The 27,468-nt window shown below is 41.0% G+C and overlaps 1 protein-coding gene across 2 annotated transcripts in view; it reads right to left on the bottom strand.

Annotated features, from left to right (window-relative positions):
* Positions 1–27,468, bottom strand: part of ADAMTS2 (ADAM metallopeptidase with thrombospondin type 1 motif 2) — a 175,618-nt gene that overhangs the window by 135,870 nt on the left and 12,280 nt on the right. Inside the window, exon 2 of one of the 2 annotated variants that reach the window (XM_038149866.1) lies at positions 7,391–7,521. The exons of the other annotated variant lie outside the window; for it this stretch is intronic. The gene's annotated coding sequence lies outside the window, so the exon portion shown is untranslated. The remainder of the gene's footprint in view (positions 1–7,390; positions 7,522–27,468) is intronic. 2 annotated transcript variants of the gene reach the window in all.

Here is a 27,468-nt window from a genome sequence, read left to right on the forward strand (position 1 = left end):
TCCACTACAAAGAGGGACTGATGACTGCCCCACTGCCAGGGTGGGAAAGGCACACTCCCAGCAAGGGTAGGCATCACACTCGCTCCACACTAATTGCAAGAATCATCTGCTGCCTGTTTCAGCTGGCCTTGCAACCTCTTCACACACAGTCCAAACACTCCTCGTGGGAAAGCTGGCAAAAGCCCCAGAGAATTACAAAATGATGAATTTTGCTTGGACAAGAGATTGCCAGAGTTAATTATGAACCATTATTTAGACATATTGGTGAGGAAGACATAACAATTCTCAATACTCAGACTTATTATGAGGCCTGCCAAATTCTTGCCTCTGGGTTCAACGCTGCACGTAGACCAAGACATTCCTTCAGAAATTGGCATTGATGAAATTTTATGAATAAGCAAAACATCCCATTAGCAAGGGGTCTCTGAACACCCATTAGTCAGAGCAGCAATAAAAGCATGGGATGGAGCAGCCTACACGGTCACTTCTCGCCCTGTCCCAATAACATGGATTGTGAGAAATGGATTTGCAGCCACTGAAAGACCCAAGAATGTTGATAGCTTGGGAACAGGCTGAAATTTTGCCCTGTTAAGTGGAAAGACTGGGGAAATAAATTTTCACATTGCCAAGAAATCAAATCAAATTTAATTTCCCATCTTGGGCTTTTTTGAATCGTCTCAACTTCTTGCAAATCATAATTATGCCAAGAAAATATCTTAAAAATATCACAACGAACACAAACCCCATACTGCTACAGCAAATGGTGAGTTAGAAAAAGAAAACATTTTCTCTAGTGTCTGAAAAGCCTTGATGCCAACTAACAGAAGATGGGAGAAGTATCATAATAAGAAACTGAGAATTTAATACATGGAGATTGATGGGATATTTGGACAATATAATAAAGGGAAGCTATGAGAACTGCATTAACAGCAAAGCTCCAAGCCACTCCTAACTGCAATAATGAGATGTGCTGATGGAATTGTGGAGAAATGTGAGAGTTTTTTCATAATATATGATGCAGAACAGCAAATGTCTGTCCTCACTGGGCCAAAACAGACACAGAGTTTTTCTGTCTAAATAGAGGATGATAAAGACATGACAGCAGTGTTTGTGAGCCTACTGATTGCCTGTGAAGCCCCAAGGATCCCCAGTTGCAATAAGAACAAATATTCTCAGTACTTTGAGACTCCTAAATAAAAGTCTAATATCCTGTTTCCAACAGTGTCCTGTAATTCCTTCCTAAGAAACTATGTAAGACTAAGTGGCATTAAACATCATACCTCCTGCAAACTTGCAAGCCAGTGATGTTCTCCAGAATGTACATCCTGCTTCCAGCAAAGTGCTTGTCTGAGATTTCCTGCAGCAGTGCTGGTGAATGGATACTTCCAGCCCTTAATCAATTTTCCTTCTGTGAATCTCTGATGATTCTTTGAACTCTTGCAACACTTTACCATCCACAGTATCACTCAGCAAATAGTTCCATGGCTTTATTGTGCTGAGCTGGCTTCCTTGTGCTTGTCTGAAACTGCTTTCTCTAAGTTTTACTTGATGCCTCTTAGTTGTTACATAGGAAGAGAGATGGGACCTTCTCCTGCTCACTCATGATTTTACAGATCTTGATATTTCAGTATTGCTTTCCATCTCCCCTCTCTGGAATTGTTCTGTCCTTTGCAAAGCATTTTGAACTGCCCTTGGAGACAGGTCCATCGCAGTCCCCATTCCACTCTCGGGCCCAATAACAGCTTAATTTGGTTCCCACACTGCCATAAAGACAGTCTGGTTCTCCAGAGACTCAGATGAGGAAGAGTTTTGTGGAAATGCTACATATTACCACTGCAATTCACTGGCTGTTCTTCTCCACATTCTCAGTTCTGTAATAGTACCATATTCCATCACTTTGTTATATATTATTTTGGTATTACACATCATACCTCCTGCAAACTTATCACAGAGGTCCCATCTAAAAGTTTAGTCTCAATTCAAAGTTAAGCTCCAATCTGAATATAAGATTTGCAAGTTATAATTCAAGGTGACAGAATACTATTGTTGATGAAAAGTGACAGACAGCAAAATTAGTGGTTTATCCTTACACAACCACAGCTTCTGCTGTCCCAGTGAAGTCTGTTTTCTACCATTGTAAATAAAGTTCAAGCAATTCACGCTTAGAGGAAAGAACTCATTTCACAATTTTATCACTGTTGTTATGATACCAGCAGGGTTTCTTTTAAAGCCTGCTCTAGCAGGAGCATAACTCCCTGTGATTCTCTCCCTGCATTTAAAACAAAACAGCTCAAACTGTTGTGGTTGCAGAGAAACGTTTGAACTTTAACACAATCTTAAAAGCTCAGGGGAAGTGGCAGATATAAACCCAAATATGATGAGAAATTAAACAACAAATCTGGGGATTTTTTCACCAAATCTTATTTTCTGAGCAATTGGATTTAGCGCATGAACCTCCCTCCACCCTCTACGGGTTATCTGTCTGTTTCCTAACGCAGTGCCTGCAGCTCATGCAAGTGTAAAACACGTTCCTTGGGTATTCATTTCACCATGAAGTTCAGCTCAGGCTCCTCAGTCTTTTTGAGATGAGGGAGGCTGAAGTTACGGGTTGTTTTGGAGGGGTTGTAGCCTCTCCTTCAAGCTCTTGCTGTCTCAGCAACTGCATGTGGTCTACACAAGCTGCAACCACACCACCTTTGACTCAAGGGTCACAGACCTAAATTGAGTTCAGAAGGACTCCAGGTTGGATTTAGCAGCTCAGAGCTTCACTCTTCTGCTTTCCACAGTTCAGAGTACAACTGAAACATCTTTTTCATTCTGCAGAACACACTAAGTTACAAAATGATACTCACATACTCCAAATTCACGTTGCAGTTTGTATCCAACTTCCATGTATTTATGTCTGTTTATATTAAATCATCGCATATTTTAAGTCTTTACATAAGATGGGAACCTAAAAATGGTAAAAGCTGCTCCAGGAAATTGGTATTCACTTACAGTTTGTTTACACTTGATTCAGAACTTCTTTTCAAAAGCTTCTCTGAATTATTATTAGCAGCTTTTACACAACGCTGAAAACTACAGATCATTTTACACATAGTATGAAGAACATTCTCTGTCCTGAAAACTTAATCATGGACTGAGTTAAACTGGAGTCAGATTTCACAATCATCTTCTCAATTTGAGAATATAAATGGCAATGTTTGTAAGTATAAATATAAAAATGGCAATTGTCCTTGCCATGGCAGGGGGTTGGAACTAGATGATCTCTAAGGTCCCTTCCAACCCAAACCATTCTATGACTCATTCCATGAATGTGCCCTCATTTGAACAAAATGGCTTAGAAGTCAGCTAAATACATGTTTGGCTGAAACAAGCAGGCATTTATCTGACAATCTTGGCATGTACAAAAGTTATTTACAGCTAATGAGAAAAATGGGGAGTTTGAAGATACAGAGTGTCAAACATTGAACATTATGAAACTGTTCTACAATTGTCCTAGGCACGATCAGTGGAGGGTTACTAGCTACATTTTGTGCCCAGCTCTGGGACCTGATCCTACCCATCCCTTTTAATTTGTTTGTGGCCTTGGTCAACTCTGAGCCTGTTGGTACTACCAAGAGCCCTGACATGCTTCCCTTGGCCCAACATTCAAGCCTCTGGTTTCCAACCATGTCTGAACACATCCCCAAACACTACTGGGAAATTCCCTCAGAAGTTTCCAGGTAGCTCTCTGAGGAAATATTCCAGCTGTGAAACAGCAAATTATTTATTTCTTATTTTCCCCTTTCTATTTTTAATACAGACCACATTAAGTTGTTCCCACATTGCTGATTTTAGTTGTCTCCCTTTTGTAGCTACACTGAATTGGCAGAAGATGACTCAAGAGAAAAACAAAGGTGCCTTATTTCTGAGGCAGCTCAGACTCCAGAAATCCATGAAGGAACCGCAGGGTACAACCATCTCTCCATCCATTCCCAGAGCCCAGAGTTTACACGGAAGTGTTTACATGGGTTGGCAAAGTGAAATTGGTATTTGGAAAGGGAAGTCTGCTCTACAATTTTACCACTTTTAAGCTTGTCTGGTCCTTCTGAAGGAGAATGTCATATTCCTGGGGTTACTGGGTAGGAGAGGATAAGGACAGGAATGCTATTTCATGAAGACCTTCTGATGGTACAAGAGGAAGAGTTCTCCCATCCATCTTCCAGAAGAGTCAGTGCTGACACTCCTATGAGTTCCTGCTTTGGTTTGTCTCAACATCTCATCACTTGGAAGCTCTTAGTAGCTGCACAAGCTGCAGCCAAAGCATTCCAGGCCTCTGAGTGTCCAGCTATCACTTGTGATCCCTGACAGTTTCTAGACATTTCCATGAAAGTCTGAAAGTAAAAGAAAGAAAGAAAAAAGCTCCAAAACCCCATGCACTCATGCCTTAGGAACCAGCTGAAATCCTGAGACAAGCAGTACCCCATTTATCTGGAGAATCTGACAACCACTCCTGACATGTAAAGCTGGACCTTCTAATCTAGCCAATTTGTAAAACTACAGGAATTCATTCCAGTGCTGCACAGCAGGCATGCTCCAGCAGAAAATCAATTCCAATGAGCAAAGACTGTGGAAAGCACAGAATACTTATTTTAGTATTTGGTGAAAGCTGAGGTGGTTATTAATTTTTGTTTTACCATTATTATCAATATATTTTCCAATACATACATCTAACAATTTCTAGGGAAACAGAACATCAGACGAGGCAGAAATTATCTTCCTACTTATAAGCTTGCTGGGTTTAGTGCTATTGTGACCCTCTTCAAAATGTAATGCAGATCCCAGTGGATGATGGACTGCAGAGAGAAAAAGACACTTCCAGTGCATTCACAAAACCCCACAATCCTAGACACACAGCCCAACTTAGTGGTCTTTTCTGAGATACATCCAAGCACGAAGCCATTCCACTCTTAAGTCAGGTTAACACACCACTATTTCTCAAAATTTTACAAGGAAATTTTAGGCTTAAAACAGGACAGATCAGAATCACAAATCCCCAAACTCCAGATCCTGAAAGCAACCAAAACCCTGTCAGACTGGATTCTCACCTCGAGCTCACACTGGAAACCAAAACACTTACTCAAAAGCAGATGGTTTTCTCTACCTCACTAAATATTTAAACCACATATTATAGTGGGATGTTTTGTCCATCCACAGCAAACAAATGAGAACTCAGGAGAAAATCCTGACACTTCCTAAATATTTGCTGTCAGGCTGAGAAGTGCCATTGTCCATTGATGGGCTCTTAAAAAAGCAGAGCTCTGGGACATTTGACCAATCACTGTGTCAGGGAGAAGCTCCCACTGGAAGGGCTCTGCTTGCAGGGTCGAGCACAGAGTTGTGGTGGGAGCAGACACTGCAGATCACACTGAAGGACTTCTACAGCCCTTACTGATTACTCAAATTACAGCAGCCCTTTGAGGATCTGAGAATCAACCAGAGTGCTTGCTCCTCCAGTTCCCAGTGGGACCAGGATATGGTACAGAATAGACTCCCAGACTTAAAATCAATTATTGAAGTTTTTGAAATCTGTTGCCTTTTTAATTGTAAGCAACTGTAATTTCACTCTCCTGGTTCTCTCCAAAGCCCCACAGGATCAAGTTTCAGTTCCTGTCTTTAAACTTACCTGTTCATATTCATACAGTGGACTTTTAAAAATAAATAAACAAAAAAAGCAATCACAACTTGTAAAGAACAAATTAGTACAGCCAAAAAGGTATGCTCAGCATCAAGAGACAAAAAGAGAATGTGAAAAACTAAAATGATATCTTTTTTATTATTTTTTTAAATTATTCTGCATTTGGGGATGGAACAGCAGGATTGAGCCAGAATGCTTTAAATTGGCTTTACTGCAACACATCCCCAGGAGGATTTAAACCCAGAAAATGAGAGCAGAAGCCTTGGTGTTCAGCCCTTGAGCTGTCTGGATCAAAGGTTACAGAAAAAATCATAAAGCCACATAATCATTTGTACTTTGACATGCAGGACCTCTCCTAGAGCAGGTTCTGCCCAAAATCTCTGCAAAATAACTGCTAGCAATAATGATATCTATAAACTGTGTTCGCAAGGCAGTGATATGGCAGGTTTTTGAGTTCTTCAAAGGGATTAGTGAATTTCACGCTTGTCAGGAAAGCAGATAAATCTTAATATTCCCCTTTGTTTTGCAACCAAATAATTACTGTTTAAGAATAGTTCTTATTCCTTAATTCTTTGCTTGAGTAATGGAATATTTTATGCACATGAAATTTGTCCCTGTCTGTGACCCCTGCTACCCCACCTAAAGTGTGTATTTTAATAGAATACTTAATTATAGGCCAGTAATTCCAGCATACCACAATGAGTTGATTTCACAATCCCCATTTGTATTGCAATTCCAACCAGTTATTTTTCACACATGCTTGCTGACAAGGCTGCAGCTCCAAGGACTCCATCAAGTACACCTGACAAGTCACAACAATTGCAAGCAGTGACAACTACATTAAACATCTTGTTTATAGCACTAAGTGTATATGTTTAATGGAGCCCAAATGGCTAAGCCTCATGTCTCCCACATCCTTCCCTGTAAAGTCAGGTAAGCGTTAGAAGTAGTTTGCTTGTCTGGAAGGGAAACACGCATTTTTCTACGGCTGCTTATCTTATATTCAAGCTTTCAACCTTAAGGGGTAAATAGTGTGAGGATTTAAGAATAAATCTCAGTGAAACACATGGAAGATTTACTACAGACAATTTGAAAATGTAAAAGGGGAAAAACATTCTGACAGAAAATTATTTAGGTCACTGGGATAATTCATTGTTAAGTGCCCTAGAATTTATAATGTCACTAGGTCACTATAGTATTTATATGTATGCATTAGCAGTTACACTACACATCATGATTCTGGCACATGCACTTCCCAAACACTTTTATATCAATAAGCATCTTCATATTGAGAAGACATTTTTTCCTGTGTTTTTAAGGGTCAACAACTTTGACTCCTTTTCCGCACATAATCTCTAGTACTGATGAATGAAACCACAACAGTTTCAAACCACTTTGTAAAATTAACTGCATAACCCTTCCACAAAGAAAAGAGCAGACACCCTGCAGAGTTTTTAATTCTCCTCATATCTTTCTACCTGCTGACTACACCAAATATTTTCATTCCTCAGTACTACTTCCATCTTATTCGAAGGTATTTTAAGATCTGAACTGAAAATCCTGCCCTCTGCTTCCCAGCCCCATTGTCAATCAGCTTTGCACACCTCTAGCAGAAAGAGAATTTTGTTCCATATTTTTTCTATTAACATCTTTGGGATTTTGGAAATGCTTCACACTTCCTAAAATCAGATCCAATGTCAACATTCATACCTTTGGAGACTAAGGAAATTCCTGTGGCCTGATCCATGCTACTCAAGTGTTGTGGTGAGAGGTTAGCAATCGACTTGAAGCCACAAATTAGGGTGAGAATCCTTCAGGAACTCTAACAATAGTCTGGATTGCTGTTAAAAGAGCATTTGCTGGTAAGTTAGCTGCAAAAAGAAGTTGATCAGAAAAGTTACTTACTAAATGCTTTGCAAAAATTTATTACCATTTTCAGCTGCTTTCCAAAAGCTCTAGTAATGAAAAAAAGATTCTCATATCCTCCCTTTTTTGCACTTAAACTTACTAATTATCCCCAGCCTCCTAACTAAGAAGTACACTCTTGGATTGAAAGGCCACCAGCCAGTCACTACTACTGCATGTTCACTTTCATTATCTGCAGCTTTCCATGATGTGTGTCAATGATTCCATTGCCTTTGGATATTTATTCTTTGCTATTTTCCTAACAATGAGCTACATGTAGGGAAACTTTCTCTTAGACTCCTGCAATGCACAGTGGCTGCAAAATCAACACAGCACTGGGAGCAGCGCGATTCGGTTCCTGCAGTTTGTGAATTAGCAGGAAGCTCATAATGACCTGTGGCTACACGTCTATGAGACAGAACTCTATCCTCTAGCTCAACCAGCTTCCTAAACAGACACCAGATTGTAAAATGGGCCCTTAGGCTCCTTGTGTTCATGTAACAATTTCACTGCTCACAACAGAGTCAGTGCCTGTTCCCATCAATGCGCAGCAATGAGTTGTACCTTCCAATATCTCCATCATAAAACACTGAAGACCATTTCCAGAATAAAATTGTTTAATATATGTATCACAAATTGAATTTCCTTGAATTATTCCATTTATTTCAGAAATCTACAGTAAAAAAAATTATTGGCATTGTCCCACACCATTTGTAATCTTCACGGTCATAACACACAGTGATCGTAGAAACTGGCAGAACTGCTATGGAGACTTCTGCTCTTGGTGAATATTCTGTTTAGAGGGCAACATAGTGTAACTGCAAGACAAAACCCTGGCTTTGTCCTAGCCCTGCCACTGACCCATCTGTGTAATTGCCACAGATTGCTGGTTTGTGAAATAGAGATGAAAAAAGGACAACTTTGCACGTGCGCGGCACCCGCACCAGCGGCAGAAGGCATGAGGCAGTTCAGGAGGTTTCTTCCACTCCATACTCTTAAAAATCCTTAATTTACATTAAGTTCTTTGAGGTCCTTAAATAATTGAGGCTCTTTTTATAGGGCACTTTGCATCAATTCCCTATGGGGCGTAAAGGGAAAGGAATTTATTTTTGGAATACTAGGAATATAACCTGACCAATGTTCTTACTATTTTAACTGTATCCAGATTTATCTTCTTCAAAGCAGACCAATAAAAGATGTATTCTATTGCAGTGGAAAAATGTAGGCATACAAAAGAAACTGTAACTTAAGTTCTAAAAACAAATCAAACCCAAAATCCAAGATGGAATTATCCATATCTTCAGCCTCCCATTAGTCCAGACACCACTTCCAACCTGTTCCCAAGCCTTTCCCAACACGAGTAGCTCCCACTGAAGTTCCATCACAGTAAGCTGAGCTACACAGGGAAGTTACAAATTAAAGGAAGTGGTAAATATTATCCTTCAGATGTTCTCGTATAAAAGCCAGGCTCATCTTCAGCTTTGGTCAATCCAGTTCCAGAAACCGTTGCAGGTCACAAGGAAACTTCCATTGCACAGGGCAATGTCACACTGGAGAATGACACCAGACACCAGAGTACATTCTGTGCAGGGCAAGTAATCTGGACAGAGTGGATGTCAGCACTGGGATATGTGATTTGGCCATGACAGCAGTTATTTCAAAATTCAGGAGCAAAGGAAAATATCTTGAGATTAAAATCTTGGCAGGTATAATAAAATAGATAAATAAAATAGGTTGTGAAATCTCCGTTTGTGAACCTTACTAATAGATTAGGTTCTTACAACTGGATTACAAATGAGCATTTAAAAAGCATGTCTTTGAGGGGAAGGGGAGTTATTCTTTTTTATTTTGGAGGAGGATCAAAGGAGGAGGACCAGGATGAGAAACTGCCTGCAAATCTCAGTACAACAGGAAAGAAAGAAGAAAAACCTTACATAAAGCCAAGAAACAAATGGGTAAGTGGAGACAAAAGAAACCCTCCCTCTTTCATCATCTTCTCTTAAGTATCAGGCAGAATTTCTCTGAAATTGTAGGCTTGGAGCAGTGAAAAAAGAGATGGGGCATTCGTAATCACAATAGAAGCAAGAGAATATATCAAATTAGCTCTAGGCACAAATGGATTAGCTGGGACAGCAAGCCCGCTGCCTAAGCCTGCTACACAACTCCCTGCCCTAGCCATAAATTAGTCTTAACATAATGGGAAGCATCATCATCACGGAAGAGGTAGACCTTGCCTCTGGGAGCCAAACAGCAAACTACGCCAAGAGGAGAGAGGAGGAGAAATTGCAGCACCAATCTCCAGCGATGCTCTTCTGCAGGTCTCTGAGCTGGGACCCTCCAGCTCCTTCTGCTACTGGCACAGGTGCTCCACTTGGCCCCTGGCAAGGGGAGGGACACAGAGATTTGGCAGTGCCTTGTGGTGGTCTTTTTAATATCACTTAAAGCCTTTCTGAAATCTTCTTTTAAACTATGGCAGAACAAGGGATGGATAATTAAAAATAAGATGAAATTTTCATCTGTTTCATCAAGATCAAAGAAGAAGGTAAAGGAGCGTGTGAGTCCTGAGGGACCTGTGTTCCCCACCATGGCAGCCAGCTATTGTCATAAGACATGGATCTGTATTTTATTCAGACAGTTTTGCTTAACAGAATAAGCTGAGATGCATCATCTCATTTTCATAAGGGGCCTCAGGGGACAGAGTAAAAACACCCATCCTGAACAAGTAAGGGCATTTAAATATAAAAGTATGAGGGGGAAAAAAGGTAGAGCAGAACACAGAACACTCTGTCCAGCTACAGAGACTAATGAACAATGACCCAGGTTCATTTACCATCATCTAACTGAACTTCCTTAGTGTGAGCAGGGCTTGGGATAAATTGGGACATTTATTTCAGCTGACAGGACCAGAGTAAACAAGTAGATGCTTTTTAATTTCTCCTCTTAGTTAGGAGGCCATAAAAAGTCCAGGGAAAAGAAACTACATAGAAGGTTTAGATTACCACAAGAAATTTAACATTGCCGTCTGAGCAAAGGTTTGCCTTAAGAAATGAAGAAAAGCTTTTTAAGTTAGAATGGTTCATCCTTAAAGAAAATAACAACTTTTACCCTTGTACACATCCCTGCTCTCTTTTCTGCCTGCATGCTGGTGTCCTGAGCACCCCTTTTTTCTCTCTTCACAAAATCCTCTTGCATATTGTGAGGAAAACAAAACAAAACAAAACAAAACAAAACAAAAAAAAAAAAAAAACCAACAAAAAAAACCCACATCACCGCTAGTTAAACTAAAACTGGAACACTGAGACCTGTGTGTAAGTTTGGCTCTTCAAATCCCTCACTAAACACTTAAAAATGATCTAATTTTAAACACTCAACTTCTTTTCATTCCATTTAAATTGCAGAGCTGGACTAACCATAATACTGACTGCAGCTGCCTGTATCATCAACCCAAGGAAACTACAGTCCTGATATCACACCTGAAGCAGCACTTCTAATTCAAAAACAATTAAAGAAGGGGTTAAGAACACCTTAGGTACTTTATCCCTGAGTAAATATCCCTGAATAAAGTACCTTTCTGTCTCACACAGAAAGGACACACCAAGGAATACCAGCTATCAGAATGCCATGCATGAGTCTGTCTACTAAGCAGGAACACAGGGAAGAGTCTATGCCATCATCATTTAAGATTAGGCAGCGCTGTGACACGTGTGTAATGTAACCAGGACTTTACACACAGCATCAACTTGTGTTATCTATAGAAAGTGTTGCCTTTATGGAGGATAATGCCTTGGCTCTCCTAAGTTATATCAGTTTTTCATCAAATTTTATCTCACTTTTTATTGCTGTTGTTTAAGCCTTTAGGCATCAAAGTTTTTCCAAAACCTTTCCTGATACAGAAGCCTTAGGAGTCTGCTGTATATACTACTTTCCTTGCAGCTATCTCTGTTGAAGACTTTTTTAATTACAAAATGGCTTTTGGAAGGCACAGGAGTGGTTCAGCAAATTACTGCCTAGAGCACAGCATAAAACCCAATGCCAACAAGGGGGCACGTTCAGAATTTCAGTCTTGAAGGTCAGAAATACCAACTGTAATGAAAGATGGTTCCATTTCAAAGTGCTAAATGACAGCTGTGGTCCAGAGATTTTTTATCAGGTGTGCAGGAAGGCAGAATCCTAAAGAGGAGAAATTGGTGCATGCACATCTGGTAGAACAGCATCCAGTGATTTCCTAGGGTATAATAAGGTTTTGAAAGGCAGGTTTCAAAAAGGCAGGTTTCAAATATACACAAAAAAAGATATCAATACATATGAAACTTCTTTATAAGCAGCTAAAAAATTCACTGTCTTGTTCTTGGATCCAGTTCATAGCCTGGAGACAACTGTGGAATGCCTCACTCAGCTTCAGTGATCAAGGCCTGAAGAGCTGCACTACAGTGAGAGAAGAACAGGATTGCATAGAGCAATCCTTCATATACATAGATTTAAATTTCATTTCTCATATGGGAGGAGGGGGAAGAGCTCTCTCACTTTGGAAGAACCTGAGTCAAAGGTATATTCTGTTATTAAGAGTTACATTAATGTGCTTGATTGAGCCTGCAGAACTCTAGTCATCACCAAAAAAAAAGTAAAAAAAAAACAGTGGAGACTCTGGAACTTTACAGTGTAAGGTATATACTGCTTTTCAGACTTTTTTTCCCTGATCATTTCTGATCATGACCAGATGTATGAAGAATCTCTGATAAGTACAAAGCAATATTTTCAAATTAAAAGTCATGTTTTCATTCTAGATACAACTTAACATACATTTTGCATTAAGAAATGCTGCCAAATTTTATCACTTAATTTGAAAAAATGCTCGTTTTCCTTAGTGTGCAAATTGCTACATTCCAAGCACATCCTACACAGCCTAGCCAAATTAACATATTCTAATAAAGCTTAGCAGATATCGTTTTCACTTGTCCTACAAGTCAATATGACAAGGAGGAACGCTGCCTATGATGCTATTAGAAATATTTAGAAAAGAGGGTACAAAACATGGACATTAATAACTCAGTGATATAGGACTTGTCTAGTTTTCTTCTCCCAAATTATATCCTCAGTCATTCATTCCATTCTTTAATATCAGAGCCTATTGTCCAACAGATCATGTGTAATTTTTGCCTTTTAATTGCAAGTTCATCTCTTTAGCATTTCCAGTCCATACTTTTTCAGGAAGTTCAGCTCCAGTCTTTCCTCACCCTGGTTTACTTAGTTGCATAATACAACCTTATTAAAGATTACAGTCTGCTGCAAATGGCTTTCTTCTGCCTGGAACTACAGAAAGAACTGAACTAAGGCAGGCAGCATTTCAACAATAAGTCAGACTAATTCCAGCAAGGCAAACTAAATAATTTTCTGTCCCAATTACTTTGGATAATCTTGAATTTAGTCTTATGCCATCTCCCTCTGCAGTATTTTGCCATGAACTGGAAACTTGCTAATGCACCCTGACCTGCTTAATTGGAAGCTGAAGCATAATTGATATCAAAACAGATATCAGAGAAAAACGTTAGCCAGTTCACCAGATTTCCCATGCCCAAAAAACTTCAACTGACTCATTAAGAAATTACTGTAAGAAATGAGATATGGAAGAACAGTGACATCCTAATTAACAGAACAGGAAGCACATAATCAGCAGGAGAACTGCTTTGTGTAGGGGGTGCACTGTGAGATTTTTCAAGGAAATAAGGCAAATGCTGTGTGTCCAAATGTGCCCAAACTCACATTTCTCTGCATTCATGGTGCAGTTTTCTCAATAGCACAAACTACTGAGCGTTTAAATAAATCTGCCCAACAGTCAAGTCTTAGTAATCTGCCTATCAAAAATAGATCAGTTTAAAAGATGTTTGAAATCTTAACCTCATCTCTTGAGATTATATCCGCCTCCTGTCTGTTTCATTTATTTAGAAAAATACTTCTGCTCCATTGCAGAAGAATGTATTTTAACCAGAAATAGGCCAAGACTAAAAGACTTCTTCCAAGTCCTTAACAATTCAGGTGGGGCACCCATCCAAATCTGCTTTGGATGCAAGTCAGATGCAAAACTGGAGAAAAACTGTTCTCTTGTTCCAGTTCAAATATGGACAAAATCTCAAAATCTGTCTTGAGACAATGAACATGTGCCTCAGATGAAACATAATTAAAAATACTGTTCTCCTTCATCTCCTCTTTTAATTCTTTGTAGACATTCCCACTTAGCCCTCTCGCACCATTTCACCCAGCCCTGCTGATGGTCCACATGACACTGAAGCAAAGCCATCTCCTCTTCCCAGCTACAGACTTCCCAGCACTTTCTCCTGTTGCAACCCAAATTTAACACTTCACCAAAATATGGTGTGATCCCTTCCATTTCCAAAGTAGATTCCCACAGATTAATACACATGGATTTATGAATCAACACACAGGAGGTTTAATGTGGGACGTTCCTCCCTTTCTGTCACCACACTCCATATTCTCAGGTAGAGGGACTACATTGGAATAGAGTTATATCCAAAATCATTAATTAAAGCCTTAATCCATCCCACAGGAAACTAGCAGAGGATTTATTTTCTGCAAAACCCTGCTGTAAGAAAGGCTGATCTACACTTACCACGTGTTTAAAATCAGCAGTTTTTCCTCCCTCATTAACCCTCATTCATTTTCACTTCCACCTCATAAAAATCACTTGCAAAACCCCCCCAAAAAAAATCAGATTAATAAAAACAAAGCAAATCTGACTTGCTCTGGGTTTCTTACATCATGACCACCTTCCTCACCCCAGCAGCTGCCTGGGAGCCTGAGCAGAGCAGACCACACGTGGGTGATGCCAGAGACCTCCCTGCTTCCCGCAGCGAGCGCTCCCAGCTCAGCCCGGCCACGCTCCGGGAGTGGGGCAGGTAAAGGACACAGAACAAAATTATTCCTCACCCAAATATATGAGCTGGGCACAAAAGCACCCGTGAGCAACTTTTGGGTGGCAACTAACCTCTCCTGTAATGTTATAGGGAAAACGGGTAAGTTCAATTCCTTAAAAGCTTAAGAGTTCAGCATAACATACAAGGAACAATTTTTTCCCCTAAAACAATCTGCTCTTTGGCACTGCCTCAGAATACTTTACTGCCACGTCTTACTTTGAAATGGGAGGATGCCAAGAATGAGATAAGTGCAGACATCCATGACTGGGAAACACAAGTAAAAGGCCTTCTCCAGAGCCAATTACAGCCTTCGATGCACAAGCACTTAAAAAAAAAAACCAACAACCCAAACTTAAACTAAACAAACAAAGTAAAAGCAACAGTAGATTTCTCTCTCTGCATTCAAGTAGAAACTCAACATTTATTTCTTTAGATTTAAAGCCTGTCTTTCTTTCTTAATTAAAAGCTTAAAAATATCCGGCCAAATTGAAATAAAGCATTTGTTTTTTCAGAACATGAGTCTTCATTCTCAAAAAAATATAAATGCCCACATTATTACATTAAGAAGAGATGATTCCTTATCTGCTATTCAATGAATAGAAACCCAGATTACAGCTGAGACTTGCATGAGATACAACTGCTGTAGTGGCCAGATTTGTCTCCTGACAGTTCCATTTGGCTTTTGTCTTCCTTAAATGTCTGATAGAACTTTACCATATAATTTTATCAGCAGTTTTTTCCACTACTAAATATTGTAGTCAAGATGACAAAAAAATGGCAATGTGACCACAGTCTTCATTTGAAACCTTTTAGTTTGGCATATTTCCTTTTGGAAAAGGAAGAGCTAACTTAGGTCAATTAGGGAAAACATTGTATGAATACTTTATAAACCATCAGGAAAAAAAAAACTGAGTGAAATTAAATAAGCCACAGCAAGTAATTGGCTATTTAGATGCAGCTTCATACACACTTAAGCCTATCAAGGATCTCAAACGGACCCATTCTGCATCCACCATTCTTGCCTGATCAGAACAATTCAGGTTCACAAAGCCAGAAGTGAACAGGGGAAATTCCATATAACAGAATGACAACACCAAGGTATGAAATTTTCAGTCAAATGAAAATAGCTCTGAAATCTCTAAAATCAAGCAAGTTGATGAGTGAATATATTTCCACCAGCCACACCAAATGAAACTGAAAACTACCTTCAAATAACAGTAGGAACGTGCTTTAGCTCCTCTTCTTTCTCTTGCCTGACCTGTTCACATTGCCTCATCCAAGAGCTCTAGCAACTTCTAAGTCCCGGCTTCCAATTTTCCTTTTTTTGCTAAGAACAGTGATGCTCACCACTGCTATTGCAGAGGGCAGATACAGATAATTTAAATATATATACCTTTTTAAAGCATTAAAAACAAACCCTAAACAAACCATTTTGGAAGAAGTTGGGGCCAAATTCAGAAGAGGACAGTGAAGCCCAGCACATGACTTCACTTCCTCTGGAGCCTACGAAGGAGAACCAACAAAAGCCAACAGTTCAGAATCTCAGCTGTGTGGGGTTGCACATCCAGAGACATTCACCCACCAAAGAGGCAGGTGGGTTCTGCAAAGCCCCAGCACAGTGAGTTAGATACTTAAACTCCATGAGATCAAGAGAATTAAGACCAGAGCTCAGGTGAGTGTGGAAGGGTCACTAGGTGCCATGTTTCTTTTTTAGTTCCCTGTATAACTCTACAAAAACTCAAAATCCACCATAACCTTGAGAATCAGTGGAAGTTTCAAACTCCTCCTTTTCTGAGAGGGTGATCTGGGTCTCAGCTACTTTCTTGGGCTGGCTGCAGCACAACTTCAGGTGATTTTGCAGTTTGTGTTGTCCAAGAGATCAATCAGCAGCATCATAAACATTCTTGGTGATATTAGAAATAAAAGGCAAAGGACCATAGCAATATTTTTGTGAACATGTGCAAAAACACTCCAAAAGAAGCTAAGGCAGAGCCCTCACAGCTGCTGCAACATTGGCACAGCAACGGGAAAGGGGCAGGAACCCTGATGAGAGGGAGAATCCGAAAAATGATTGAATTGGTTTTATTCAAAGTTTCCACACAGAGGAGTATTTACCTTTGGCCTAAAACCAGGAATGAAAAACTAAGTCCAAAAAGAATGCTTTGGCCAGGGCCACTACAGCTTGAAAAGGGGGCTTCTTGTGAGAGCTGGAGCACTGTGGTTTGTCTGGCATCTGCTATCACATGTTTTGCATTTTCCTTTCTTAATGGCATTATGCTCCCTGTAAGTACTGGAAGTAACAGAGATTTACTTATTTTACCAATTTTCCCTTATGTTCTAGAGGTCCACTAGCATCATTTGCCAATTTATTCCATTTTATAAGTATTTAAGGGATTTTGAATATACAATAGTCTAAACCATTCAGCCCAAATTTCATTTCATTTCATCACTGTTTTATGTTCATTTTCTGTGAGTTCCACAAAAAGAGTCAATTGTCTTTTGCAAAAGGTGGTACTTGGACCAGTATACAGTATAATGTTTCAAGCACATTGAAATATAATGATATACACAGACTACTCCAAGAAACCTCCCTTTTCCAGTATTTTCCATAAATCTTAACCCAGAAACTGAAAAGAAGGGGTTTCTTTCCTAAAGGAAAGAGCAATGTGTACTTGGTAAGGTCTGTGCAGATAAAAATAAAGGTTATGCAAAAAGAAAAAACATGACCCTGATGCCTGAAAAAAAAAAAAAATTCTTAAATTAACTTTCATCTGTTGGCTTTTAATTGCACTGGCCCAAATAAGTGAATAATTCTCAATTTCAAAATTGGTGCAACCACTTCAGTATGAAAGTAACTCAATACTACAGTCACTTTTTGCTGGACTCAGCTGAGCTGACCTCTCTCAGGCCACCACAGCATTGCCACTTCCACTGATTCCCTACAAATGGGAAAGAGGGATGCTTCACTACCTCTTCCTCACATGGGCCATGTCTGTGGTCTGGGGAAGATTAAAAAAAGGGAGATCAAACAGCCACTGAGGCAGGAGGCTGCATATGCCTCATTTGGTCCACTTTCCCTTTATGATCCAAAAACTGTCTCTCCAACCACCCTCAACTTTACCCTCTCCTTATGTGGGGAGGCTGAACCAACACCCTTGAAGGAACTGCCAGGCAGAAGGAACCCAGGGAACTGCAGCTCATCAGCAGCTCAGAGGGTGGCAGTTCCAGCAAGGGAGAAGGGCAGCAGACACAAGTGTTGGGACACTGAAGTCACGAATTTCCTTCTCTCAGAAGCAGTGGGTGATGCAGTATTCAGTTTGGGCCTCAACATGCAGAAGAGAACAAAATCAGAGGGAGAATCAAGGAAGGGACAAACACTTTAGAACTGTTCATGTAAGAACTCTGGAAAACAGTAGCATTCCTTACAAACCAGGGGCAAAAAAAAGGCAATACTGAAACTCGGTAATTCCCTCAGCAACAACAGAACAGAATTTTCCCAGGCCTCCAAAGAGGATTTGAAGATGGCATTTATTGTTTTACACTTCAGTGAATAAAAGATGCAGAAAACTAACAGAAGAGAGCAACAAGTGTATTTACACTGCTAGAATTTCAAGAGGAGCAGCTGTATTTTGAAAGGAAGGAAAGGTCACTTTCTTCTCTGAAACTGGATTTAAGGAACACAGAAAACACCAAGCTTTATGTTATTTGTGTTAAAGATTTGGCTGATTCAGAAGCAAAACAGAAATTCTTTATCTGAAAATTAATGCCTGCAAAGTGACCAGAAGACTTCAATTTTTTTTCCAAAAAGAGAATTTTTTTTTTAATATATGAATTATCTCATTTCCTGATTAACAAACAAAAAGTATGAAACAGTTTTCCCTCTGGCTATATCCCAGCTAGATCAAAGCACTGGCCCAAGAACATACTGTACCAGATCAGTTATGAAGAAAGTCCGCAAGAAATTCAAGCATCTACTTCTCATCTCTCCTGACAGAGTTATCACCTCAGAATATAAACATGGATTCCTCGTGCCCCATACTGACAGATGCTTGCCCAGATAGTTTTATAACTGGTTTTTGTTGCAGTTATTACTTCAGCACAAACAGTATCTGCTCTGCTTTGGGAGCAGAGTTCATGCCCAGTCCTAGACAAATCACTGAAATTCATTCCACTGTCACTTCTCTTGCCAGGTCTCACAGGGAAAGGTTTATTCCATACCTGAAGAACCATCCCCTCTGCTGAATACCAGAGGGCCACAGCTCCCCCAGGAATTGAGAGTGCCTGTGGGCCAGTGAGTGGCACAGAGACACCCTGTAAGGAGCAGTGCAGGGGGGATGCTTCAGCAGGCTCCTAAGAGTTAAACATCACCGTGATATCTATTTTTGTGAAGACAGAGGAAAGAATCTACACCCACATCTTTTGAATGCACAGTCATCAATAAAAAGAGTCTCTTGCTCCAAGCCATAAAGTCATAAATCAAGGCAAAACAAGCCATTGACCTGTTTTTATTCTTATGTGCAGATGCAACACTGCAGTGAGGGTTTAAGGCCATGACAAGTCCTGCTGCATAAATCAGCTCTTTCCTACGTAATGGTGTGAAGGATAAACCCAAATACACTCTGACAGCCAAAACAGGGGAGTAGTATTGTGGTGGGGGGCCACTGGCTGGATGCCAGATGCCAACCAAAGCCAGTCCATCACTCCCCTCCTCAGATGAACAGAGGAGATAAAATGTAACAAAATACTCTAGGCTGAGATAAGGGCAGGGAGAGATCATTCACCAATTACTGCCACAGGCAAAACTCGACTGGGGGAAAATTAATTTAATTTATTACCAGTCAAATCACAGTATAGTAATGAGAAATAAAACCAAACCTTAAAAACAACTTCCATCTCATCCCTCTGTTCTTCCTAAGCTCAGTTTCACTCCTGAATTCTCTGCCTCCTTCCCCACAGTGGTGCAGCGGGATGGGGAATGGGGGCTGTGGTCAGTTCATCACACGTTGTCTGTGCTGCTCCTTCCTCCTCAGAGGGAGGACTCCTCACACTCTTGCCCAGCTCCAGTGTGGGCTCCTCCTTGGGCTGCAGGTGGATCTCTGCTCCCCCGTGTTCCCCCACGGAACATCCAGCCCCACCACGGGGAATCTCTGCTCCAGCACCTGCAGCACCTCCTCCCTTTCTTCTGCACTGACCTTGGGGTCTGCACAGCTGCTGCTCTCACATATTCTCACTCCTCTGACCACAGCTGCCAGTTCTTTTCCCTTCTTCTAAAATATGTTATGAGGCACTACCACCACCACTGATGGGCTCAGCCTTGGCCAGCAGCAAGTCCCTTTTGGAGCCAGTGGCACTGGGGGACATGGGGAGATTTTAGCAGCTGCTCACAGAAGCCACCCCTCTAGTCCCCCCACACACACACCAAAACCTGGCCTCACCAACCTGATACTAAAGTTCCTCTCTGTTTGGAAAAGTAGAGCTATCCTTTAGGAAGGTGCCTGTATAAACACTACAAAGACTGAGAAGTGATTATTATCTTCCAGAGAGCAGTGTTAATGCAGGCTTCAAAAAGAGATCAATGGGCATTTTTGTATTAGTCACATTTTTGGCAGCTCATCCATATCTGCAAATATATATTTTAGAAGATCAAATCAGCAGCCAACCCATGCTGCAGTCAGAAAAAGGAAGACAGTAAAAGCACATATCATACAATTATATTAGTGCTCCCTCCTAGAGAATGTTTTACAGTTATGTCTGGTTAGTCAAACCAATTTCTCTTTACTGCTCACTGGAACACCATCTCTTCTCTTTCCTCCAGGTTGACTAGGGCTTTTCTGTACCCCTTCTTCAGTTCTTTTATTTCATAAATGTTTTGCAAATACAATCACTTGGATTAGGCTGCACTTAACCTGCACTTACCATTCCCTGGGTTTAACATGGAAAGCATCAGAGCAACAGAGGGAGATCTGGTCTACATCACTGTCCAAAGCCTGTGTTTGTTCAGGGTCAAGAACAACTCTGCTGAACACAGAACAGAGAAGCAGGTGCACCTGAGAAAAGTCAGACAGCCCAAAAACACACAGTGCAGAGAATCAGACACAGAACCCACTGACAAACAGTCCTGGGGGGAAAACCAGGCTTTGAGTTAATTGTTGACCTTGGAGCTGGGAGCAGGAATCTGTGTCCCATTGCCTGAGTTCAGTGAGAAGTCAAATAACTTCCTTATTCTTTGTAAGCAAGCAGGAGGTATAAAGAATATCTGAGTCCATCACCTTTCCCTAACTTCAGCTGTCTGCAAGAACCCAGTTTTTGGCAAATCTCATTCATGTCCAAAGAGGCAGCAGTACATGCAAATGCTTTATAATTTAAAATGTTGTATGTTGATGCTGACAAGTTCAGGACATGAGAACAGGTTGCTATGGAAACACATGCAGTATTGCCTGGAACATAAGGCAACATTTTACATTAGGAATTGTTTAAAAAATCAACATTGGACCAACAAATTAGTTGGTTGCCAAATTAGGTTTAGGATGGGGAAAAATCGTTTGTCATTTGCTCTCAGACAGAAATATTTTTGTTTAGAAATAATAAAGCTAAGTGTAATGGAAGCATTTCCATTATATTTTGGATTATTTTCATTGTCTCAGAGCAAAAAGTAATTACATATTGAAAGAGTTTCTTTTGAAGCAAATCCATCTCTATATGCCAATTTGCTGGAGTCTCCGTCTAATTTTCTTTTTTATAATTAATGAAATCACTTTAATGAATAGTTATGTTCTTTGAAAGGTTAAACCTTTAACTCTTACATAACCTTACTTGCCTGTGTACCCACATTGGCCAACAGAACAAATATAGGAGTAGAACTGATCAGAAAAGAGCAGGATTGCACCCTTGGGCAGTCTGGCAGCTCTCAGTTGTTTCCTGAGCCCTGTTTTATAACCCTGTTTGCAACCTGTCACCGTTGCAAGGTGACACTTGCCCTTCTGGGGTATTGCTGTGCAGTGGCATCTTTCAATGCCAATCTCTTCTGCTTCATTCCCTGCCCTCCCAACAAGCACAAGAACAATTTTGAATTCCCCAAATAACAGTTTTACTCTGCAGGCCTCACAAAAACCTGATTCTAAAACACAATTCCTACACACCCATGTACTCAAGGGGAAAAAAAAACCTTCTCCACTTAATCTTTCTTACATAAAGCCTTTGTTTTTCCTTCTGAAAACTTTCTATTAGTTATCCACTGGATTTGAAAGAGAAGATTTATAAAAAGGGGACACAGGGTTCTACTTCTGACACTTTATTTTTGGAAGCACAGAAGAGCATTTGAGCTGCTGGGCCTCAGACTGACTCTTTCCTTTCATCTTTTCCTATTTTGAGTATTCAAGAAAATTTCAGTCTACTAGAACATTTATTTGTTTGAGCCTTTCGTCCATCACAGAATTGAAAAACAGACTAATCTACAACTCAACCTAAATTACTCTCCAATCTACAGCTACCATTGACAAGACCTCATGATTTTTGCAAGTAGAAGGCCAAGGTACACTTATCAACACAGAACATGGGGTCATGATATCAGCATGGCATGATCAACGTTTTTGCTTGGTAACTGTAGAAAAAATCTAAACCAAATCACAGACATCATTTCTTCATAAATACCTGAGCAGTGAAGGTGGGAAAACATCTTTTTTGCTAAGTTTAGAGAGAGGGTGCTAGAAAATCTGATGACAAGCATCTGAAATGGAAAAAACCTTGTGAACTGGCTTAAGAGCATTGTTCTTCAGTAAATGCAGCAGTAGGCAAACAATGCCAGCAAGTTGTTTTTAGAAAACATTTAAAACCTCATTTAGGGCTGTGCTGTCAAAGGCACCTAAGGAGAACTGACAGCCAAACACAGATGGGCTCCTCATGTCCTCAAAACCTCAGCCTACATGGTTACAGCTGAATCCCAACACATCCAGCTTCTTTCAAAAGAGGGGTGTTTTCCAACCATCCCACTGTCACAGGGAAATTCCTGTAAATGCTTTTTTGAGTGCAGACCTCCTGTCTCAGCAGGCTGTAGGCCACTGAATTCAAGGGCCACTGCTGCCACCCAGGCAAAATGGGTCACAGCAAGAGGAATGAGCAACAGCATTTCTGAGTTTTAAATGCCAGATCCTTTTAACATCCATCCAGCAGCCCATATAAATTCATTTATTACTGTATTTTTAAACTCTCTGTACATGATTGGGTTTTGGCCAGTTCCAGAACAGCCTTTTTTAATTTTATTTTTTAAATAAAACCCACTTTTTATGCAAATCTTCCAAACACATAAGATATTAACTTTTACTTTACCTTCTACTTACAACATCAATAAGAGTGAAAAGCTGTTTCTCTTTTCTTTGGAATCTAGTAAATCTGTGTTCCATAAGAATCTTACGAGAATACTCAGACAAAGTAAGTGCAAATTATTAGTACCTGATTTCAATGTTGTTTAAAACATAACTTTTTCTTCAGTCACACCTCACTTCCCATTTTTTTCCTTATTATTACCTTGAATAAGGTAATATTTATTGACTAAATGTGTTTATGAAAACTTGCAAATAGGCAGGATAAATGTAAGGATCTTTATAAATTCAGTTCCCTTAAAAATCCACCATGTATTTGTGTCAGAAGGACTGAGGCAGAGAAATATGGAAAAGCTCATCTGTAAAGATGCTGAGACTTTGGCTGCAGTTCACTCAGCTTCACAGGGCTCATCACAACAGTGTTTGGCTCTCCTCCCTTCTGTTTTCTTCACTACTAATGGATACTTTACTATTTAATTAGTGCAGCATGATCCAAATCCCATCAAAGTCAATAAAACTCTTTTCATTTACGTTAACGGGCTTTGGACCAACTCCTGGTTTAATACCAGAATCAAATAAAACACCCCTAGGAAAAGAGCAGATATACCAAGCTTACACTTTAAAGTACAATCTTAAAACCTTCCTAAGGTTTTTACCCGCTTTAAAGTAAATCTCATTATTGAACACCTTACAAAGCCAGCTGGACAGCTCGTTTTTTGCCAGTGTGAATAAAGTGTCAAGATGCATCTAAAAGTGTGCAGAGCTTCACTGTGAAAAACCTTCCCATGGCAGAGGGTGAGGCCTTCCTGAAGCTTTTCCTGGGGCTCCTGTGCTGTGCATGGACAGGAGGGCTCACCCTGGGAGGACAGACCTGGCAACAGAAGTGTTTAAAAGGTCCTGCCCCAAACACTTGTTCTTTCTCTGGCACCATCACCCTTGTGCCAACACTGGGTCTGTTGGGCTGCTCTGCAGAGAGCTTCACCAATGTCATCCAGCCACTAAGGCTGTTTGGCCAGAGACATCCACACCTGACCAGGTGGCACCAGGACAGGCAGGGCCCAGCCGAGGGGAGCTCTGTTCAGCAGAGCCCTCAGTTCTAGTGCAGCACAGCTGAACCTCCATAACCACTCTAATCAAACCAGCAGGAGAGAGCACCAGCTATTTTTGTCTCACAGAGGAGAGAGGAGGCTTCCTGCACTTAGACTATACCCCAGTCACTGCAGAAAGCAATGAACCACAAAACAAGCAAAATGACACTATGTAAACAGGGAGATTAAACCTTCTCCTGATACTTTTGACCCATTTTGGCAATACCAAGCAAGCCACACAAAGCCACCACATCATTTCTAGCATAACAGCATGCTTTAATTGACTGGCACATTAAACATCAAAGCTCTGTGTAAAGTTTGACCACAGAAATCACGTTCAGAAATCACATCCAACCAAGGCTGACTCAGCAGCAGAGCCACTGGATCCTTTTTTTAAATTCTCAAAAGTCCAAACTAAAAACCCGAACTTGTGCTGTTGGTTTCAACGTGTTTTTTGCATTTCACACTACTCCAACCTGGCAGCACAGTAGGCTGTGGGTCAAATTTCCTTGAAAACAACTTTGGCAGAATGTTAATAGAGAAAGAAGGAAATTCAGGGCGAGGATGAGAGGTGCTTCAGTCCCTTCTGGGCTGGAGCTGTGACCCTTCCCATGGAATCAATCACAGCAGCTCTGGAGGGGACTGTCCTGCAGCACACCAGGACACGTTGGTGATGTGGGCACGTGTCTCCAGCTCCCTGCTCCCTTCTGCCCAGTGCCTCTGGGCAGCCCTGACTCACCCTGTACTGACACGTGCCCTGGGTTGGGAGGTGCAGGAACCTCAGTTTGCTCTCCCATGGAGTCAGATTCCAGCCCTGCCCTGCAAACGTGCACTAAGGATAAATGGGAACATCTCTTCTTGCTTCATTGTCCCTTCTAGAGCTACTCACTAAAGGAGAATATTCACTGAGCAAGGATTCTGTTGTGAATTGCCAGGAAATACAGTGTTTTCTGCTCCTTCCTGCTGGGGACCACTCACAAGCTATTCTCACCTCCTCAGCACTCCCGTGCCAGTGCTCAGCATTTTGCCCTGCTGATACTGATCAGATGTCTCCAACTGCTCTTTCTTTTGGCCTTCTTTCTGACACATCCCTTCCTCTCCCCCAAATCCCACACAGAGACAGTCATCTCACTGCTCAGAGCGCTACAGTGCTCCACAGGAACCACAGCGCATTTTTCCCCTGTGAAGGAAGTCTTTCCAGCTCATGAAAAGGAGAGCAGAACTGCCCAGCAGCCCAGCAGCAGCCAGAGGAGAGGGAGGTAAACTTCCAAACAATCTGTGCAGCTTTGGAATTCAAACCCGTTCGCTGTGGTGGAGCAAATTCACCAGCTCTTGGCAGCAATTTCAAAGATGGCCATTTGCTCCATATTCCTCAGCAAAGGAGGGATGCTGACAAGGTCCCTGGCTCTGTGAAGGTGAGGAGTGAGAACCTACAGGCTCAACCATCCCCTAGAACCAGCTCCAGGGAGGACATCATTACAAGGTGAAAGCTGCCTCCACGCACAGTAGAAAGCACAAGTATTAGGGCTAATCTAGCCAGCACACCGTGAGATATAGAGGATTAGATTTGACCTGATAGGTCTCTGACGTCAGTGAAAAGTGGTCTTAATATAAGCAAATATAAAATGAAAACAGAAAAAAAACCCAATGCTTTCCCACAGTGGGATAGCTAGAATCTACTGTAGAACTTGGAAGCAGTGATTCAATACTCCAAAAATTATAACCTTGGATTAAAGACTGAATGGAGTTCATTCTGGAAGTGCACTATAAAAGTGTTACCTGAGCACAAATACTTCATAAACCCACAAGTCAAAGCAAACACCTCTTCAAATCACCCAAAAGGAACACAAAATTGCCAGAAGAAGCTAAATCCTTCAAAGGCCTAAGTATATCCATCAAGGATGAATTTCACATTACTAGCATTGCATTTATTCAACAGTTTTCCTAGTCTTGTCATTATTTCTACAGGCTTGCATAATAACATGAAAATGTCACAAAAATTATGTCAGAATGGTAATCCAGAGGCAGGGAGCCACAAGGCCCTCAGTGAGCTTTGTGTGACAAGAAGCAGTGCCTGGAGCTGTGTCTTTAACCCATCTGCCCATTTGAGACCAAGGACCCTTCAAAGGTCCTGGGATTCCCAGTCTCCCTTTCCAGTGCACTTTGTCATTTCCAAAACACAAACCCTAAATATGTTACTTAGTGAAATCTCATGAAAACATTCAGAGATCTTGTGCATCCTGCTGCCTCCCAAGGGGGAGTGTATCTCTTTTCAAACCATGGGAGCCTGTAACCCAGACTGTCGGAGGAGGGCATATCTCCACACGAGTGTGAAAACATCTAATTACATAAGGCCAGGTCCTCAGCTAATGCAAAATGACAGAGCTCCCAGAAATCTGTGGAGATATGATGATGCAGATTACCAGAGGTTTGGCTCATTATAATTCAATGGACCCAACTTCTAATTTTCCCATCTAGTGACAGATTGTTGGAATCCTGACCACCAGAACCTCAGAGTTCAATGGGGAGTTGAAAGGAGATAGCATCAGGGAAAGTACACTCCAGTTTGGCTGAAAGCATATTTATGATCCAGGAGTTTCAATTATCTGTTGCTGAGTTATCACAAAAGTCTGTTGAACAGATGTGCAATTAGTGTTTTTCTCATGTTGTTCTCTCTTGTGACTTGAGGTATTTTTGTCGGGGGATTGTATTTGGTGTTTGGGTGGGTTTTTTGCAAGTGATGCTAGTTTTATTGAGGTCAAAACTAACAGCTTAGGCAGAGAAAGCTCTTCCCACCACCACACCCCCAGCAGTGCAGAAGCAGAGAGGCAGTGTCAGCAGGAAAATCTTTCTCCTTTCTGGCCTCATCTTCATAGGAATATGGAGACAGAAAAGCTATCAGAATGAGCCTGCAAATTCAAGGCAGCTGGAATTGCCTCATCCTCCTGGCACGGACTGGAGGGTTTCTCCTGATCCCTCCCCCTTACTTAATGCATCACCTCTTCTGTGGTGGGGATGTGGTGTGAGGCAGAAGGGGAAGAAGGTTTAGCAGAGCTATTTCAGGTTTAGAGGCACACAGTTCTGTCCTGTTCCATCCAGCACACGGGATATAAACAGCCATGGGGAAAGCTGCACTTGAGCTGCTCATACTCACCTCCCTCCCCAGCACCACTGCACCAGGGGACAGAGAACAAGGTGAAAGACAAGGTTATGATGTGGAATACTCCATGGCCTGCTTTTTGTCCCATATACTCTGCTAATCAACCTGTCCACACAAAGCCAAATGGAGCCAGTGAAACTAAACACATTCACTTCAGCAGCTTTGGAACAGACCCAAAAAACAGCTACTTGCCATGGGACCTCCCTGGCCCCTATGCAAAATGATGTTGGATCATGACACAAACACTGACAGAAATCTGGGTTTCTTCCTACGATTTTCTGTTTAGATAAATGCAAGATTACACAGTATTTTCATAGTTTCAGCATTTTTATTCTATTTTATAAGATGTGTATGATTACTGTTAGGCTTAATTTGACTGCAGTGAACT

The sequence above is a fragment of the Motacilla alba genome, chromosome 13 (assembly GCF_015832195.1).
Source record: "Motacilla alba alba isolate MOTALB_02 chromosome 13, Motacilla_alba_V1.0_pri, whole genome shotgun sequence".
In the NCBI taxonomy this organism is placed as follows: domain Eukaryota; kingdom Metazoa; phylum Chordata; class Aves; order Passeriformes; family Motacillidae; genus Motacilla; species Motacilla alba.